This window comes from Eptesicus fuscus, chromosome 19 (genome assembly GCF_027574615.1).
Source record: "Eptesicus fuscus isolate TK198812 chromosome 19, DD_ASM_mEF_20220401, whole genome shotgun sequence".
NCBI classification, from domain to species: domain Eukaryota; kingdom Metazoa; phylum Chordata; class Mammalia; order Chiroptera; family Vespertilionidae; genus Eptesicus; species Eptesicus fuscus.
The window spans coordinates 6477721-6495409 of record NC_072491.1 but is presented as its reverse complement, the minus strand read 5'-3'; the positions used below and the strand labels follow the sequence as shown (position 1 = coordinate 6495409).

General features: G+C 59.5%; 1 long non-coding RNA gene across 1 annotated transcript in view; it reads left to right on the top strand.

Annotated features, from left to right (window-relative positions):
• The first annotated feature begins 7185 nt into the window (after positions 1-7185).
• Positions 7186-17689, top strand: part of LOC114234105 (uncharacterized) — a 198727-nt gene continuing 188223 nt past the window's right edge. The window contains exon 1 of the long non-coding RNA XR_003620308.2: positions 7186-7285. This is a non-coding gene — a long non-coding RNA (uncharacterized LOC114234105). The remainder of the gene's footprint in view (positions 7286-17689) is intronic.

Genomic DNA, 17689 nt, shown 5'->3' with positions numbered 1-17689 from the left:
GTGGAGGAGAGCTGGTAGATGGAGGACCTACTCCGTGAAAGCGCTTATTATCTTGAGGGTCCCCCCTCCCCGTGCAGGGCGGGACCCGTTTTGCAGATACGGGTGTAGATTTAGAGGACTGAAGTTCACGGTTTCATTGCTGTTTAGCGAGCGTGGAAGCTGAAATTCTCACTCTGCCCTGTCTGTCTCTACGGTGCTGCTGGCCCCTGCCTCCTTGTCTGGCTATCAGCCTCTCTCTCTCTCTCTCTCCTCTCTCTCTCTCTCTCTCTCTCACTGGCTGTTCTTGTCAGGTCAGGTCTAGTTAAGGGGAAAGAAGGCTCCTGCGAGGTCACCCCGGGGACCTGGTATGACGGCAGCTGTGTTCCTGTGGCCTCGGTCCCGCTGGGTCCGAGGGACAACTCGGGAGACCAGACGTGTCCACCTTCTGCCTGGACGCCACTCCCAGGGGTCCCCAGGACCATCTGTCTTCTCGCCTGCAGGTGGGGAGAGCAGTCCGGTCAGTTTGGGGAGACCCACGTCCCCTCCCGCCACGTCAGCCCTGAGCCTGGGGGAAACGATGCCATGGCTCCAGGCCACAGCTGGACACTCTCCGGACTCTGAGCAGAGCCACCGGGAGACGCGTGTCGTGGGCGACGCGGGGGAATCAGTGCAGGGACAGGAGCGAGGCGTGGGGCCCACCGGCAGGCCATTGGGTTGGGCCGTCCCGGTCAGCATGTGGCCGCCGTGGGTGGCGCTGACGCCTCGGGAGTCTCAGTTCGTTGTCCTTTCAAGCAACAGAGCTACTGCCTTCCCCGTCTCTGGCTTCCAGAACCTTCTTAACCTGTCGCCCTGCCCCCTAGTCTTTCTCACTGCACTGTCCTTCTGAGGCAGGACAGCCTAGTGGTTAAGCAACGGGCTCTGGAGGCCGAGTGCCTGGGTTCCTATCCCAGCTCCGTCTCTGACCGCCCGCGTGGCGGTGGGCATACAGCTCGCTGGGCTCCAGCGTCCTCACGTGAGCATGTGTTCAGATCGCACACGGTTGAGGTTGCATGACCTAATATAATACTCTTCAGGGCTGGGCCCGTGGTCCTGTCGCCTTCTGCTGACTGACAGCGTCCCCACACCTAGCAGATTAAGGCGCAGCCCCTCTCCCAGGCGACGTGTCCCCCGTCCCCTCCGACCCGAGGCCTGCTTCTCATTCTGCAGCCCGCAGGTCTTAGCTGGGCGGCCTGGGGCAGGGATCCTGTCCTTCTGGGGCGGCGTGGTTTCCAGCTCCGCGAGCCTCCGTCGGGAGCTGTGGCGAATCCCTCCCCACGCGGCGCGCAGGCATGGAGCATCTCTTGCGTTCTCAGCGCTCCTGCCGCCCGGCCCAGGAGTGGCTGTCCCCCGTGTCCCTGGCAGGGCCGTGGGAGGGCTCCGTGACACAGGGCAGGGGAGGGAGCCCGGCCACGGGAGGGCTCGCCCCCTTGTCACCTCCTGGGAAGCCCGCAGGGCCCAGCATCGCCCCACTCACTCACAGCCTCACTAGCACTAGTGAGCAGATGGGTTCAGGGCACCCCCCGAGCCTCGCTGGTGGAGTCCCAACCATGCCAGGCGGGCAGGGCTGTTCGCGAGTCGATGCTGATGCTTTGCCTAAGCTGCGAGCCCCCCCACCGTGGGCAGGTCGGTGTGCCAGTCGTTTTCTGTACCGTTTCTCACCCACAGCGAACCCCAGCGCACATGGGTGTCCATGGCTGGTTTCTATGAAACAGACAAGGAGACGCTTTTAAAGCGCGCGAGGGACGTGCCCGTGGCCAGCAACGGGCCGCAGCATTGGTATTCACGCCTGTGACCTGCTCCCCAAGTCCCACCTCACCCCCCCCATCCCCTGAGCGAGGACTCGGTGAGCGGGAGGCGGAGCGTGGGCTCAGGAATTCCAAAGCAGCCGATGCGTGTCGCCCCAGCGCCCCTCGGGGAGAATCGGAAATGAAGCAAAAATAGGGTCTGTCAGCAGGACGGCGGCCACTTCCAGGGGACCAGACCGCCTGGATTTACCTGCCACCAGGCAGGCCCCGGCACACGGGCATCCCCGGAACACCTGTGCACACGGCCAGACAAATCGCCGCCTCTCCCTTCGCCAGAAAAACACGAAATCGACACCTCTTTTGTGGCATCAGCGTTGAAAAAACTCTCACTTTACAAACCCGAGAGAAGGAGCAAGTGGGGCACGCCAGGGCGGGGAGAGCGGGACCCCCCTGACTATAGCCCAGAGAAATGCTCCGTCACCCCTCCCGCCGGCCGGCCGCCCTTGGCTGGCTCTCAGAGGGGTGACCGTCCCCCTGCTGACTCCTGCTCATCCTAAAGTTAACAGCACCGCCGCGCTGCTGCGAAGAGAGGACACAGGCAGAGGCCCGGAGACCTGGGAGCGGAGAGAGGGGCTGGCATGCGTCTCACCCCCTTGGAGATGCGTGCTGTGGCCCCCCCACAGGCTGTGCCGGGGACTTCCTGGCCTGGCTGTCTCTGTGCCTCGTGCCCCGTTCAGCAGGCTGCGCCGACCCAGGGCACCTAAGTCTTCTGGTTTCCAGGGCACCCCCAGAGCATCCCATATTTAGGGGACGTTGGTGTTCAGAGATGCTCTCTTGGAGTCGGGGAGGAAGTAGAGGCCCCCCGGTTTTTCTGAAATACCTCGTAGGAAGGGCCAGGAAAGAAATGACATGTTTTGGCCCAGCGGGCGTGGCGCGGTAGTTGAGGGTTGACCTATGAACCAGGAGGTCACGGTTTGATTCTAGGCCATTTGCTCTTGCGACCTGCCTGGGTTGCAGACTCGATCCCCAGTGTGGGGCGTGCAGGAGGCAGCCCATCAATGATTCTCTCTTATCATTGATGTTTCTCTCTCTCCCTTTCTCTTTCTCTCTGGAAAAAAAAAATTAAAAATGACCTGTTTGGTCCCAACCGCCCAGGAAGCAGAGGAGAGAGAGAGAGAGAGAGAGAGACTCAGCCACGAGAACGGGGCTGTCAGCCGTGTTTTCCTGTGGGGCGACTCTGTGTTGGATTCCGTGTCACGAGGCCCCAGCGTTTTATTTGCAAAGTCTCCCGCTCAGCGCTTTCGGGGGCAGGGTCAGCTGGGAGGCAGCGGGGCACGGAGATCCCAGGGGCCAGGGAAACCGGGGCGGTGCGGATTCCCAAGCCCCCAGGGCTGTGTGCTGCAAGGCTGCCGTGCCCCAGCAACATACTTCCACGGAGAAATTAGAAAAACGTGTTACCCAACACCTTACTGAGGCGACACGCATAAAAACGCACACACATCACACGCTGCACATCTGTGCGTGGCTGCCGCCTGGATACATAGGACATGAGCAGCATTGCAGGACCCCCTTCCAGCCACTCACTGTCCTGCCCCTCACTGAGGATGACCTTGTCCTGACCTCTAACAGCAGAGGTTCATTTGACCTCTTTATGAATTTAATATAAATAATGTTGTATGCACTCCTTCGGGCCTGGCTTCTCTCACCCAAATGACGCTGGTGAGGCGTATTCATGTGTTGGTGTAGTTGTATGTCGTTCTTATTACTCCGTAGTATTCCATGGGTACTTTTTTTTTTTTTAATTCCTCACCCCAGGATAGGTTTATTGATTTTTAGAGAGAGAGGAAGGGTGGCGGGGCGGGGGAGGGGGTGAGAGAACTATAGATGTGAGAGAGAATCATGGATGGGTTGTCCCCCCCACCCCCCACCCCCTGCCCTGACTGGGGATTGAACCCACAACCTAGGTATGTGCCCTGACCAGTAATCAAACCCACCACCTTTTGGTGTATGGGATGATTCTCCAACCAACTGAGCCACCCAGCCTGGGCCCACGGTGGCGCGTGTTTTTAAAATTCTTCTGTTGATGAGCGTCCAGGTAGCTCCAGGGTCTGGCTGTTAGGAGCAGTGCTGCCGTGAACATACTAAGACGTATCTTTTGGTGAACACGTGCACATTTCCGTGAGTTTGTACCCAGGAGCGGGCCTGCTCGGTCCTGGGTGCACCCGTGTTCAGCGTTAGCGGACGATGCAGAGCCGTTTCCCAAAGGGGTGGTTTGTCTTTCTTCCGAATGTCTGTCCACCTGCCTGCATGAGAATCCCAGCCCCACATGGAAACCAGTCCTTGGTATGGTCTGTCTTTTTAATTTTGGCCAAACCATCACAGAAAGAGCAAACGGCCTGAAAGGACGCACGTACCCCAGAAAAGGAAAAGGCTCCCTTTGCTGATACTGGAAGTTGTGTGCAGGGCCCTGCGCCCCCATCCTGGCAGGGGGAGCCCCAGGTGCCACCTCCTCCTGGCCCGAGCCTCCACACCGCCCCGCCCGCGGGCAGGGCCCCGGCTTCGCTGCAGTAATTCCCAACAGAGCGTGCCGCAGTCCTTCCCAGCGACGGAGCCTCCGTGTGCCCGACCCCCCCACCACACGGACTCGCTTCAGACTTGCCTGGGGGCCTCCGAAAATATTTAACAGGCTGTGTCCCCCATTCTCTGCGCTGCCATCAACTGGGGCGAGAACCATGAATCCCTGCTTACCCTCCTGCTGCGGGCGGCCCTCTCCGCTGACCCAGCGCCGGCCCTGCCATTCTGGGGCGATGCTGGGGCGATGCTGGGGCGATGCTGGGGCGATGCTGCTCTGCCTGGCGGCTCACGGTGTTGGGAGCTGTGGGAGCTGAGCATGGGGACTCGAGCTCTCGGTCCGTGCCCGCAACACGCCCAGGGCTTTCTGCTGCTGTTCCATGGAACCTCACAGCGGGTTCTTCGATAAGGGAAGCTAGGGGTTCAACCCATTCCCCCAGGAGAACGTGGCTAGTCCATTTGATAGTTTGGCTTCAGAGTTTAATGTCTTAACCCCTATCCTGTACTTTTCTCTTCGGGCTGATATTTGCACATAAAAACTTCCCTTTCAACTCATCTTTCTCTCGGGTCTAAAAGTGATGCCGGGCGGGGGGTGGGGTGGGGGGTGGAGGTGCTGACAGGGAGAGCCCACCCTGGGACCCCTGGTCACCGAAGAAGGATTAAGACGGAGGATGGGTGCCCTCTGGGATGGTTGCTGTGAGCAGTGGGCTCCCAGCGATGCCCAGGTCCTCATCCCCAGACCCTACGGATATGCTGTCTCACGTGTCAAAGGGGAGTTTGCAGACATGACCACGGTTCATGACCTGGAGGTGGAGAGATTGTGCTGGATCCTCGGGAGGTGCCACGGGAACCACATGGATCCTTAGCCGTGGGAGAGGGAGGCCCCGCAGAGGCAGGTACAGAAGACGTGACCCTGCAGGCGGGGCTGCGGGATGCCGTGAGCTGGGTGTGGTGGTGGAGGTAGGAGGCCTCCGTGGAGGCGTCTGAGAGTGGCCCCGGAAACTAGAAAAGCGAGGAGACAGATGCTCTTAGAGTCTCCAGAGGGGACCATCCAGCCCAGACCTGATTTAGCTCAGTGAGAACTGTGTCGGCCTCTGACCTCCAGAACCGTTAGATCATTCATTGGCCTTATTTTATGCCACCAAGTCTTTGAAAATTTGTTGTGGCGGCAAATTTTCCTTTTTTTTTTTTTGTATAAAACGGCATCTTCTTTATTTTGCATACTTTAATTTCAGAACAAAATAAAAAACACACAATACATAACACATCCAAAACTATGTCAAATATGAGAAGAGAGGGCTTGAGGCCATTGTAACCTGCCTTAGGAAAAAACAGGAGAGGGAAAAAGCCACTAAACATCGGAGGAAACCAGGTGGGCTAGGGCCACGCAGGGCTGCTGGGGAGCCATGAAGACTACACCGAGGACGCAAGGTCTGCAGGTAGAAACTCCTAGTCTACTTCTTCCATGCGAGAGGCATCCTCGTCGCCCTCAAGGGCAGCGGGGAGCAAACTGTTCTTGACGACAATTGGTATGAGGTCGAGCTCAGGGACTGACCGATTACTAACTCTGTTCTAGGAGTGTCTAGCTGTGTGATCTTGGGCAAGTTTCCTAACTTGTCTGGGTCTCACATTCCTCCTCTCTAAAACGGGGATAAGGACAGTCTCTGAGGCAGAGGGGTGCTGTGAGGAGTAGGTGAGGATTCTGTGCCCATGAAATGCCCGGTGATAAGTTTTAGGTATGGATTTCCAGGCAGGAATGAGGGGGGCGGATTGGGGCGCAGACTTGGGGGCTAGACCGGCCTCAGATGCGGGCTCCTCTTACGCGTTTGGATCAAGGGAGCTGTCCGTGTCCCCGTTTCCTCATCTGGAACACAGAGGCCCGAGTTCCCCTGTGGTTGGGGGTTTGTATGGGATGGTGGCCAGGGCTCTTGCAGGGCGAGTTACGGGCACTCCGTGGAGGGCGGTGATCGCCATCGGTGGGTGTGGTGACTGTTGGGGCTCCGGCCCTGCGCTTCGTGGATGCATTTGTTCTTCATTTACCGCCGTCATAATTTAGTGCCCTTGGCTGGCAGACAGAAGCTGGGACAGTGCTGGGGACCTAGTAGGCACCCAGCCACCGCTGGATGAATGAATAGAAAAGGGAACAGTCCCCAGCCGTGCCCTGAAGAACCTCTCAGTGCAGGGCGAGGCCTGGAGCCACGCCAGGCCTTTGTGGCCGCCTTCAAACAGAAACAAACAAGGAGCCACTTCCCACCAGCTGACCCCGAACCCCCTCCGCTCCCTGCCAGGCCCTCTCAGCCCTGCAGGCGAGGCCAGGGCTGTGTGCCAGGCCTGGCCGAGCTGTTCACTCCCTAAGCCAGCCCCCTGACCTTTCTGGAACCTTCTCTCCTCATCCTTATAGTGGACATCCCTCAGCGCCCCCTGTCTTCCCAGGGTTGTTCTGAGGAGCGCTCTGTGCCCGTGGGAGGGAGGCGACACTCCCCTGAAGGGTCCCCTGGTCCCCGCCTCACCTCTGTTTGGGTACCAGGGCGACCGGGCAGTATTTTTAGAAGTTCCTCTCTTAGAATATCAGGGGGAAATACAAAGAAAGGAGAAGAACCACCTACAGCTCCAGGTTTGATTGTAACAAGACTGGTTTTCCTTCTTCTCACCCCCAGGCCTGATCTTTGGACCACAAAAGAGTTAAGAAGATACGCTCCCCCGACCCCATGGCCATCCCGGTCAGCTGCGTGGAGCGTCACGCGAGGATTTCCCGCGCCGTGTGGATTTACAGTGATGCCCAGCTGCTGCGGAACAGCGCCGGCGGAAGCCTTCCCGGACTTACGCTGGATGCTCAAGGTGTGGGGCCTCGTGGATTCCGCAGCCGGGATGCCCGAGCAGGACGGAGGACCCCAGCTCCCTGAGCTCTCATCTTGGGCCTCTCCAGCTCCCTGCGGGGCTCCCCAGGAAACGTAAGTCCCGCCTCCCGCCTCCTGCATGTCTGCCGGGCGCTCACCTGGGCCTCAGGTGACTCCGGCCTGGTGGGTGGTAGCAAGGTCCCCGGAGGTGGCCGGCTCTCCGGAGGAGCTGGCATTGAACGAGCCCACCCTGGGTGTCTGGCTGGGGCTGGTAGGAAGATGCAAGGTGGTGGCCGGGAGCCACGGCTGTTGCCTTTGCTGACACGTGTCATTGTTCCGGTCACTCTCACGGATTTTCCCGGTGTTTGTGTCTGTCTCCGTCTAGCAGACCTCGAAGGCCAGGCCTCTTCCGCGTGGCTCTGCGTCTCTAAGACAGAGCCTGGTGCCTGGCGGACGGTGTCTCCCGCTGCAGGAAGGGAGAGCTAAGACCAGGGCATCGATGAGGACATTGGGGAGTCTATAGGGAAGGGAGCGTTAGGGGGCAATTTGGGGGTTCTGTGCTTCGAGCTACCAAGAGCTGGATGTGAGCAGGGTGCCTGTGGACCGGGTTTGAACCTCTCACTTGGACCTACCGCGTGACTCCGGGCAAGGCCCCGCCGGATTCCTGGCCCCTCGCTATCCAGTGAGAGAGAAGGAGGTCATGCTTCACAGGCCTGGTGTCGAGGATCGCAGCGTGGAGGCTGACGTGCTGACAGCCGCCGTGCCTGGCACGCAGCAGACACCGAGCCATGTGACGGCTCGCTGTGGCTGGAGGGCGGGCGGGGGGGGGGGGGGGGGTGCGGGCAAGCTTCTGGGGAGGAGAGGTGTCACTTGAGTCTTTCTGAGCAGAGCCAGGTGGGCTGTGCTGGACTCCGAACTGGGCACCGCCGGCTGGCATGGGCAGCTGATGAAAGGTCACAGGCCTCGCCGCCCGTGGGAAGGCTGAGTGGCAGGTCAGCAGCAGGTGAGGGAGGGAACAGCTGGACTTGGACTTGGCAGCGGGGGCCTGTGGCGGTTCTGCAGTTGACAGGCGGGAGGGCTGGCTTGGCAGCCGTGAGGCCGGCCGCTCCCGGGATGTTGCCTTAGCGTTGGGCTGCCCGAGGGGAGGGGCGGCTCCCGCAGCCAGTGTCCCCAGTGCTCGGGTCACCTGGGGCCACCTGCCCCTCGGCTGCCAAGACGGCACTTGGGGCGGGGCCTGGGCTTCGGTTTGGATTGGGTTCCCAGTTCCGCTCATGCCCGGTGGCACCTGTCCGAGGGCCTTTCCCCGAGCGCCCGATGGACACAGCGGCCCTCTGGTTGTCCCACGCTGTCCAGGTCACAGCCCCCGGGGGTGCGGTGACGGTCCGCTCCTGGATGCGCGGTGTTCGACCTCCCGTCTTTCTCCCACACTGGGAAGTCCTCTCCGTGAGGCCAGGAAACACGTTCCTCTGGCTCGCAGGCTGAACACACAGTAGGCGTCTCATTTATTGCACCAGTTAACCAGATCGGATGGTAACGTTAGTGGTTTCCTTTCAGCTCCCCTGGCAGGGACAGACGAAAGGGAAACACCTTTCCTTTGGAGCGTCCATATCCCTTCGTCAGCCCAGCCGTCCCCCTAGAGGGGCCGTGGTGCCCCCGTTTACAGCCCAGAACTGGGAGGCTTTGGGAGGCCATCGGACCTCCCCAAGGTTATTTATTCAAGAGGAGGCAGAGCAGGAAGCCAAGAAGGACGTGTGTGTGTGTGTGTGTGTGTGTGTGTGTGTGTATGCGCATGCCAGCCATCGGGTGCTCTTGGGGTGCTTAGAATGGGGCTCCCTCTTTGTCATCCTGGAGAGAGAGACTCTTCCTAAGATCTCGGTGCCCCACTGTGTGAAGGAGGCCGGCGCCGTGCTGGGCCCTGGGATGCGGTGGTGGGGTTGGCATCGCAGTCCGGCGCCTGGGGGTTCCTGGTCCCCACGAGGCCTGTGCCCTTGGGTGAGCGTGATCAGCAGCCCAGCATGATGGGTGCTATGCTCACTCACCGTGGCCACCAGGGCAGGGCCAGGAGTGACCCAAGGAGGGCGTGGGGAGGCGTGGGAAGCTGAGAGGTTTGGCTGGGCTCAGAGGGGTGGGCAGACCTGTCCTGGGGTCGGGAGGGGCTCCACTGGGAAAGCGAGTGGGGCACCCCGAGGCCCAGCACCGCCCCTTTTGCTTCTGCCTCAGCAGGGCTCTGGCACCCCTTTCCGCCGTCTCCCCCCACCCTCCCGCTGTGGCTGCGGCACCCCCACTTATCACACGGCCCGCAGCCCTGCCTTTTCTCCCTTTATCGGTTACTCCCCAGAACAAGCCCATTGTGGTGGTCCTGGTTATCTCTGCTCCTCCCGGGAGAGCCAGGGTGGGCTTGGGCACCAGGGGACAGGATGGTCACAGAAAGAAGTGAGGCTCCCGCGTCCCCGCCGTCCTGGCCGCTCTGAGCACCTGCCCGTCGGCGGGGCGCCCTGTGGACGGTGATGGAGGAGTAACCGCCGTCTACGGAGCCGCTCTCCGGCCAGGCGCAGGGCAGGCATGATCCCGTTTCCAGCCCGGCACAGACCTGGGGCCGGCGCTGTGGTTATGGTCATGGCTAGTGTTGGAGTCACGGGAGCACAGAGAGGCTCCCCAGGGCACACAGGTCTCCCCAGGGCACACAGGCAGGATTGGAAAGCGGTTCTTTCAGATTCCAGAGCCACTGAGCCACCCTCCCTGGAGCTGTGAGATGCAGCATCTACCGCCTCCTTTCTTTAACTTTGTATTAAAACCATTTTTTAAAAAAATCGTTATTGTTGAAGGTATTACTTAGATCCTTCTTTTCCCCCACTAGCCTCTTCCAGCCCGCGCCCGTCCTTCCCCCCGCCCCAGGCCCTCACCACCCCATTGTCTGTGTCCACGGATTATGCATGTGCGCACACAGGTTCACTGGTGGGCCTCTTCCCACCCACCCTCCCCTGCCTCCCCTCTGAGGTTCAACCGTCTGTTCATGCTCTGGGACTCTACTGCCTTCTTCGCCTCCAAATAAGCCAAAAGGCAGATCGCCTTCCTTCTCGGGGCATTTGTGCCCCCACTGGCAGGGCAATGTCTCCTAGGACTTCTGAGCCGGGACACTCACTCGGGGGCCGTGATTGGGAGAGTGAGGTCTTTAGGGGAAAACCTCACCCCCACTCAGGACCACTGGCCGAGCCACCGTAGGGACGGTGACGGCTGACAGATTGCAGCATGCACCAGCTTCCCCGCGCTCTCCAGAGAGAAGCTGGGCAGGTCCCCGGGTCCCTCGGAACCCATTTCTTCCTGTGTGAAATGGGGGGGGGGGGGCCGGCACACCCACCTCCCCAGGTTGGAAGGCTAACCAGGCACATTCCGGGCGTTCATAAACACCGGCCATGAGGCTACGCCGTGGCTGCCATGGAGAACCCCCTGCCTCCAGACTCAGCCTGGAGAGCAAGTCCCTGCACTTCTCTCAGGGTGACCCCGGGGGCCCAGGTACCCCGGTGGGAGCAAAACACAAGGAAGTTTGGGAGCTTTGCTGTGTCATAGCTGTGTGACCTTCCTCTAGTTCCTCAACCTCTCTGTGCGGCACTTTCTTCGCCTACGAAATTGGGACCCAAAGGCTGCTGAATCTCTAGTTCTTACCTCCCAGCTACTATTGGCTCTCTAAATGTGGGTTCCTCCCCATGGGGGTCCTGTGGCTGCTGGTGGCTGCCGGTGGCTCCTGGTGGCTCCTGGTGGCTGCTGGCCTCCTCCCTCCCTCCCTCATCCCAGGACGCTGTGTCTGGCTTTTCCTTCCGGGGCCTGTGGGTGTGAGGCCCGCAGCCCCCCCTCTCCCGGGTGAGTGCTGAGTGTCAGAAGGCTTGAGAAAACACTGGCCTGTGGAATTCCAAAGTTAATGAAGGGCGCAGATTCCAGGAGGGTCTCTGCTTGACCTCCCACCCTCCTCCACCCCCCTGTCACCCCCGAGTGAGCTTGGAGCACTTGAAGGTTTATAGCAGCTGCACACTGAACTCTCTCGGAGTGGGCCGGGACGGTGGCCTCGGCCCCTGGAGGCTGGGCCAGGGTGGGTGAGTTTGAGCCTCCCCCCCTAAGAGGCCTGGTTAACCAGAGAAAGGCGCTGGGAATACCCCAGGCGGGCAGGGCAGGCCGTCCTGGGAGAAGGGGAGTACATGTGAACCAGGTGGGGTGATTCTCTGCGGTCGGAAGGAGGGGCCGTGTGAGAGGTTTGAAAGCAGACCCACTTGCCTTAACCAAATAAACAAAAAGGAAATCTTTTAAAACATTATTATTCTGACCTTAGGACCCAGGTAGCTCTTCACTTAGGGCTGGTGGAAGTGGGTAAAAAGAACAGGCTTTTGGCCCGGCTGGCGTGGCTCAGGGGTGGAGTGTCGGCCTAGGAACCAGGAGGTCACGGTTCGGTTCCCGGTCAAGGGCACATGCCTGGGTTGCAGGCTCGATCCCCAGGCTCGATCGGCATGCAGGAGGCAGCCGATCCATGATGCTCTCTCATCATTGACCTTACTATCTCTCCCTCTCCCTGCCTCTCTGAAATCAATAAAAATGTATTTAAAAAACAAAACAAAACAAAGCAGGCTTTTGGTGACTGACACAGTTCCAAGATGCATTCTCTGTCTTGGGCTCACAGATCCTTCATGGAAAAGGCCTGTGTGAGTGTGTGTCTCCGTCGGCCCTGGCTGCCCCCTCACCTGTCTCCTGCCTGGGATGCTGGGCAGGCGTGGCCCCCTTTCTTTGTCTTGTCAAAGTCCTTTTGCAGGGCAGTTGCAGCGGGTAGAGGTCTTTCTCTCCCATCTGTCAGCCACCCATCAAACTAGGGGGGGGGGCGCGTTCCAGGGAGAGGGGGGTCAGCCCTACCGATTACCAGGAACTGCCCTGACCTGACCCTCCCCCGTGAGGCTTATCTGGCTCCCAGAGAAGCGCAGCTGCTGGTGGTGAGGTCTCTGAGTCACTCAGAAGTTCTGGACCGGGTTTCGCGGGAGGCGATGACATAAACAAATAAACATGCGCCAGGATCCGCTCCCAGCTTTCAGCTCGCCGCCGGGGGCCCTGGAAACTCTGCGTTGTGTTGCCTATTCAGAGGATGCGCAGGTTCTTCAGGAAAGAGAGTTCTCCCCGTGGAGAGATGCTCCCGAGAGAGGTTGTGGGGGTTTGTGAACGCCGGGGCTTCCTCGCGCTGGGCCGGGCCGTTACTGCCTCTTCGGTGAAGCCAGGTTATTGTGAGAACCCGATGAGCGAGATGGGAAACCTGGCCCTGTTGTTGGCCCTGCCTCTGAACTTGACTCCTAGTAAACCCCGCGTCTAAGTCAGATTAGCCAGTCATTGCTCTGGGCCCATGATCCTGCTGCCCAGTTGTTGAGTCAGCTCAGGCAAGAGGCTCCTCTTTCCATGAGGTGGCCGTCCTCGCCGTGTGCCCCTCACGTGCCCGATGAGAGGACCAAATGAGTCACCCCTGGGGAGGGGCCCGAGAGTGGACAGCGCCGGCCTCCCGGGCCCGGCAGGACGGCTGAGGCTGGTCAAGGGAGCAGGGTGGTGACAGAGGCGATGGGGTCCGGCACATCCCCAAGGTGAAGGCCAGGCGGCAGGGGACGGCCCAGGCGGGTTCCAGACGCAGGCCACCTGCCTCCCTTCCCAGCTCCGCGTTCCTCGGTCCGTCAGACCGGCTTGCTGGACCCCGGAATCGGCGGCCGAGCGCGGGGGCCGTTTCTTTGCACAATGGGAAGGGTGCAGGTGGGAAATAGAAAGCGAGACGCCCCCACGGGTCCTCCGTCCCTTATTCCCACCCCCGGGGATGAGCGGACGTGATTGGAAACGGCATGCTGGCTTTGCATCACGGCCTCTGATGAAGTTTAAAAAAAAAAAAAAAAAGCCCTCACTGGTTTGGCTCAGTGGCTAGAGCGTCGGCTTGCGGACTGAAGGGTCCCGGGACTGAAGGGTCCCGGGTTTGATTCCGGTCGGGGGCACATGCCCGGGTTGCGGGCTTGATCCCCACTAGGGGACATGCAGGAGGCAGCCAATCAGTGGTTCTCTCTCATCATTGATGTTTCTGTCTCTCTCTCCCTCTCCCTTCCTCTCTGAAATCAATAAACATATATATATATATATATATATAAATATATATATATATATATTTTTTTTTTTTTCAAAAGGCAAAGTGAAGCTCACAGGCCTGTTCTCCCATTCCACTTCCTTCCACAGAAGGGCTGCTCTCCCGCACGTGGGCCGTGGAGGCCACGTTCTTACACTTTCATTACGAATCTGCGTGGCGGCCACCGGTGACACGGTTCTGCGTTTAACAGTTCTAACGCAGGTGACGTTGCCGATGTGATGTGACACAGTGAAGGTGTGAGGTGGCAATAATGCCGGTGGGAGGTGACCGCAGGCTGCTCGGTCCGCTCTGCATTTTGGGTGACGTCACTGCTCCGTGTGATCCGCTCGGCCCCTGGCGATGGGTGGTGGGCTGTTCCCAGGATTTTGCTGATGTGAACGGTGGAGGTGAGCTTCCTTGCACACGCCTCCAGGTGCACGTCGGGGGGGCCCCGAGGCTGCACAGGGAATGCCCGCTGGCAGCCGTGCCCGAGGCTGCCACACGGCGGTCCGATGGCATGACCTGTGGACTGCGGCGTCTCCCTGGGAGCCTGTGGCCGCGGAGGCAGGGGCGCCATGCTGGGCACCAGTCCTGGCTCATGGCCTGCGGGAATGGGGTGCATTCTGGGAGGAAATGAGGCAAGCGCCAGGGGCAAGGCCGGGGTCAGGGTGCACGGAGCATGCCACCATGGTCTCTGCTGAAGCAGCGCTTGGCCAGCAGAGAGAGGAAGCCCTGGGGGTGGGGGGTGGAGAAGTTGATGCGGAAAGGATAACGGTGAAGGAGTCAGTAGAAGTGTCCCAGCCTGGATGCGTGGCTGCCGCTGGGATGGACATGCCAGGAAGGTCCCAGGAACCACTGCGGGGTGGTGCGTGGGGGAGCCGATGAGGCCCAGTTGGTGTGGTGCGGAGAGCGGAAGCGGGTGGTGGGGGTTGGATTGAGAGCTTGGGGCTGGGGCAGAATCCTGGCCACCTTTATTCATGGAGGATCTTGGCTACTCAAATGTCCCCATCGTGGGCGACAGAGCGTCGCCGTGACCTCTGCCGGAGCCGGTCTCAGCCGGGTTGTCAGCGAAGCGTGCTGCTCACGGGCCTTAAAGCAAAGCAGAAGGGTGGTTGGCGGCAGGCCTGTTTGCAGACGGACGGACGGACGGACGGTCTGCAGAGGAACGTGCTGGAAGGAAGACCCCTGCTGTGGAAAATCCGAGAGAAGCGAGCGAACGAGAGGGGGCTAAAAAGGGACACAAATCCGAGAGCTGTTTTCATCTCTGAAAAGGTGTGATCAGAAATGGAAAATCGGGGTTTGGTAATGGGAAAGGAATTGGGTTTATACTAGGAAATGGCCTCTTTTTCTTCTGAAGCGTTTCCCCTGATGATGCAACGAATACGAGGCCTTTGTAGAAAACGTAGGATGGATAGAAATAGACGCGCGAGTGTTGGAAAAAGTCCCATAAACTTCCACTGAGGAGCCAGCCCTGGTCACCTTGGTGATAATAGCAGCTCCTGTGCGTCGGATGATGGACGCCTAGGAGCTCTCTGGGACTTTCCTGGGTTTAGCACTGAAAGTCCCAGCTCCTGGGCAGACCACGGTGCCTCTCACCTTCCCTATGAGCTCAGTTCCACCACCGAGGGTCCGGCGTTTTGACAGCCCATAAAGCATTGTCAGTAGCCATGTGTTTATTTGGCTCCAGCTGTGTGCAGGGCGTGTGCGAGGCCGCGGGCGGTGGACGAGACTCCAGGGGCGATGCCCTGTTTTCTGTCCTCCAGGCGTTGACAGCTCGTCTCGGGTGCGAGCGGGGAGTAGAAGAGGAGGGAGTCCCTCGGCTTCCTTTCGCCTGGGGCACGCCTGTAGGTCTGGTTAGGCAGGCTGGTGCCGGGAGAGACCTTGTCCCAACGCTGTGTTTGACAGTACCCTCCCTGCCCCCTGAAGTACAATACTGGGACCCCCAAGTGATGCGCCTCCTTCGGGGGCCAGATCACTGGCAGGATGAGGAGGGCGATGTCAGCACCCGTCCTTCCGAGGTTGCGTCCCCCTGTGGTGTCACTGGACCCTCCACACACCCATGGAGTGAAGAGCCAGGGCCTGATGTAATAACCACATTTTCCAGGCAGCAAGCGGAGGCCCCCTGTTAGGGGGAAGCCAGCTCTCAGCGTGTCAGAAGCTGAGCGTGTGTGTCCCCACGGCCAGCTTTGACAGCTCCGCTCTGAGGCAGGCCCTCTGCCCCCACGTGACCTCCTGGAGATGGAGGCCGGCGAGGGGTGGCGTCGGGCTCCGTCACTGCCATGGTGCGCCGGAGCAGCTGCGTGATGCTCGGGGCTCAGTGCAGAATGAAGCGCAGGCTCCTGCTCAGCGTGAATTAAGAATTTCCAACGGGGCCCTAGCCGGTGTGGCTCAGTGGATAGAGCGTCAGCCTGCGAACGGAAAGGTCCCAGGTTCAATTCTGGTCAAGGGCACATGCCCGGGTTGTGGGCTCGATCCCCAGTGGGAGACTTACAGGAGGCAGCCGATCAATGATTCTCTCTCATCATGGATGTTTCTCTCTCTCTCTCTCCTTCTTCCTTCTTCTCTGAAATCAATAAAAATATGTTTAAAATTAAAAGAAGAATTTCCAATGGGGACAGCATTGCATGAAATCAAGCCCCATGTGACCCTGAGGCGGGCCTGGGGCAGCATGAGGTTGGGACCTGTGTTCATTTCCCCGGCCCGAGCAGAGCGAGGCCGGGCTGTGGGCCACGTGTCTGCAGGGCCCTGGCCTAGCAGGGTCCTTTGGGCGCTCCGAGGGGCCTGGCTTCCTTGGGGAACTGGGGAACAGTCACCCTCGTCCCTTCCCCAGGCTACAGGGACGAGCGCTCAGCTAGGAACCTGACCAGCTTCTCTCTGGAGGGTGATCACGTCCTGTGTCCCAGGGGCACCAGCTGGGAGTGAGACTTGACCACGCTCTCTCTCCTGCTCTGTCCTGTGGGCACCGATGCCTTCCGCCTGCTCTTCGGTGCCCTGTCTCTACTGGGGTCCCATCTGGGGGTGATGGCCAGGGGGAGCCTCCTCTGGGGAAGAGGATTTCTCCAGGATGTGATTTCCTGAGTTCCCGGAGGGCTGGCATTCTTATTTGGGGTATCGCTTCATCCTTCCGGCACCATGGTCGGTTTTTACACCCACTGGTTGAGTCTACATTCAACTTACGTTTGCTGGGCACCTACAAAATGCAGGGCACCGTGCTGGGAAATCGAGGCCCTGTGGGTTCGTTGAATACCCATTTGCTCTCTCCTGGTATTGCTCATGGCTTCGCCATGTTTAATCACTATGGCAACCCAGCGATGACGTTGTTGCTGTGATCCTCATTTCCCAGGTGAGGAAGTCAAGGACAAATGGTCAGGCCCCCACTGTGGCTTTCCCTGACATCACCAGCTCCGTCTTTTCTGTCGCTTCAGATGCAACCCAGGGCAGTGCCTTCAGGGGGCCTGGGTCTAATCCCGGCTCTGCTGTTGGTGGCCTTGGGCAAGTTATTTAACTTCTCTTGGCCTCAGTTTCCCCATCTGTGAAATGGGGTCATAAACAGTCCTTCTGTTGCAGCTAACGAGTGTTGGCGGTGTCTTCCTCAAATTCGTGTGTTGAAGTGCTAACCCCAAGTGCAGTGGCATTTGGAGATGAGGCCTTTGTGGGGTAATCAGGCTAGATGAGGTCACGAGGGTGGGCCCCCTGTGATGGAATTAGGGTCCTTGTAAAGAGGAAGACAGAGATCTTTTATGCTGACACCAAGGGAAGGTCCGTGAGCACACGGTAAGGAGGCAGCTGTCTGCAAGCCAAGGAGCGAGCCCTCACCAAGCGCAGGATCTGCTGGCACCCCAGCCTGCAGAACCAAGAGAAAGCCACTGTCTCTGACAGATGGAGACAGGCTCCGTGCGAGGTGTTGAGGTTGACATGAGATACTCTAAGGAGGCCTTCAGCACAGCACCTAACACACACCGGGTGTTGGATGCAGCCTGGTCATCATCTGGCCACCACTCTCTAGGTGACCTCCCGGTGGATCAGAGACGGTCAGGAACTTGCTGACGGTCACACACGCACTTGGGTGCAGCGCGCAGGGTGGTCTGGGCTCTTCCTCCTCCGAATGCCTCTCCCGCCCGGCCTTCCTGGCCGGACCTAATGACCCCCTGGGCTGGGCTGTGCCCGCCGAAGGCTCGAGAGGAGGACAAGGGGAAAAATGCCTGGCCGGCCGCTGCTCGCAGCGAGGGCTCATTAGGCCATTCCTGGGGTTTCCTGTGCTCTCTAGTTTGCACCAAAATAAATGCCTCCACATGGCTTTGAGGTTTCCAGTCGACGTTACATTTTGGATTCAGACGGCACTGGCATTTCTCATCTTCCTGAGAATGATAAGCGGTTAGAGAGCAGCGGAGATA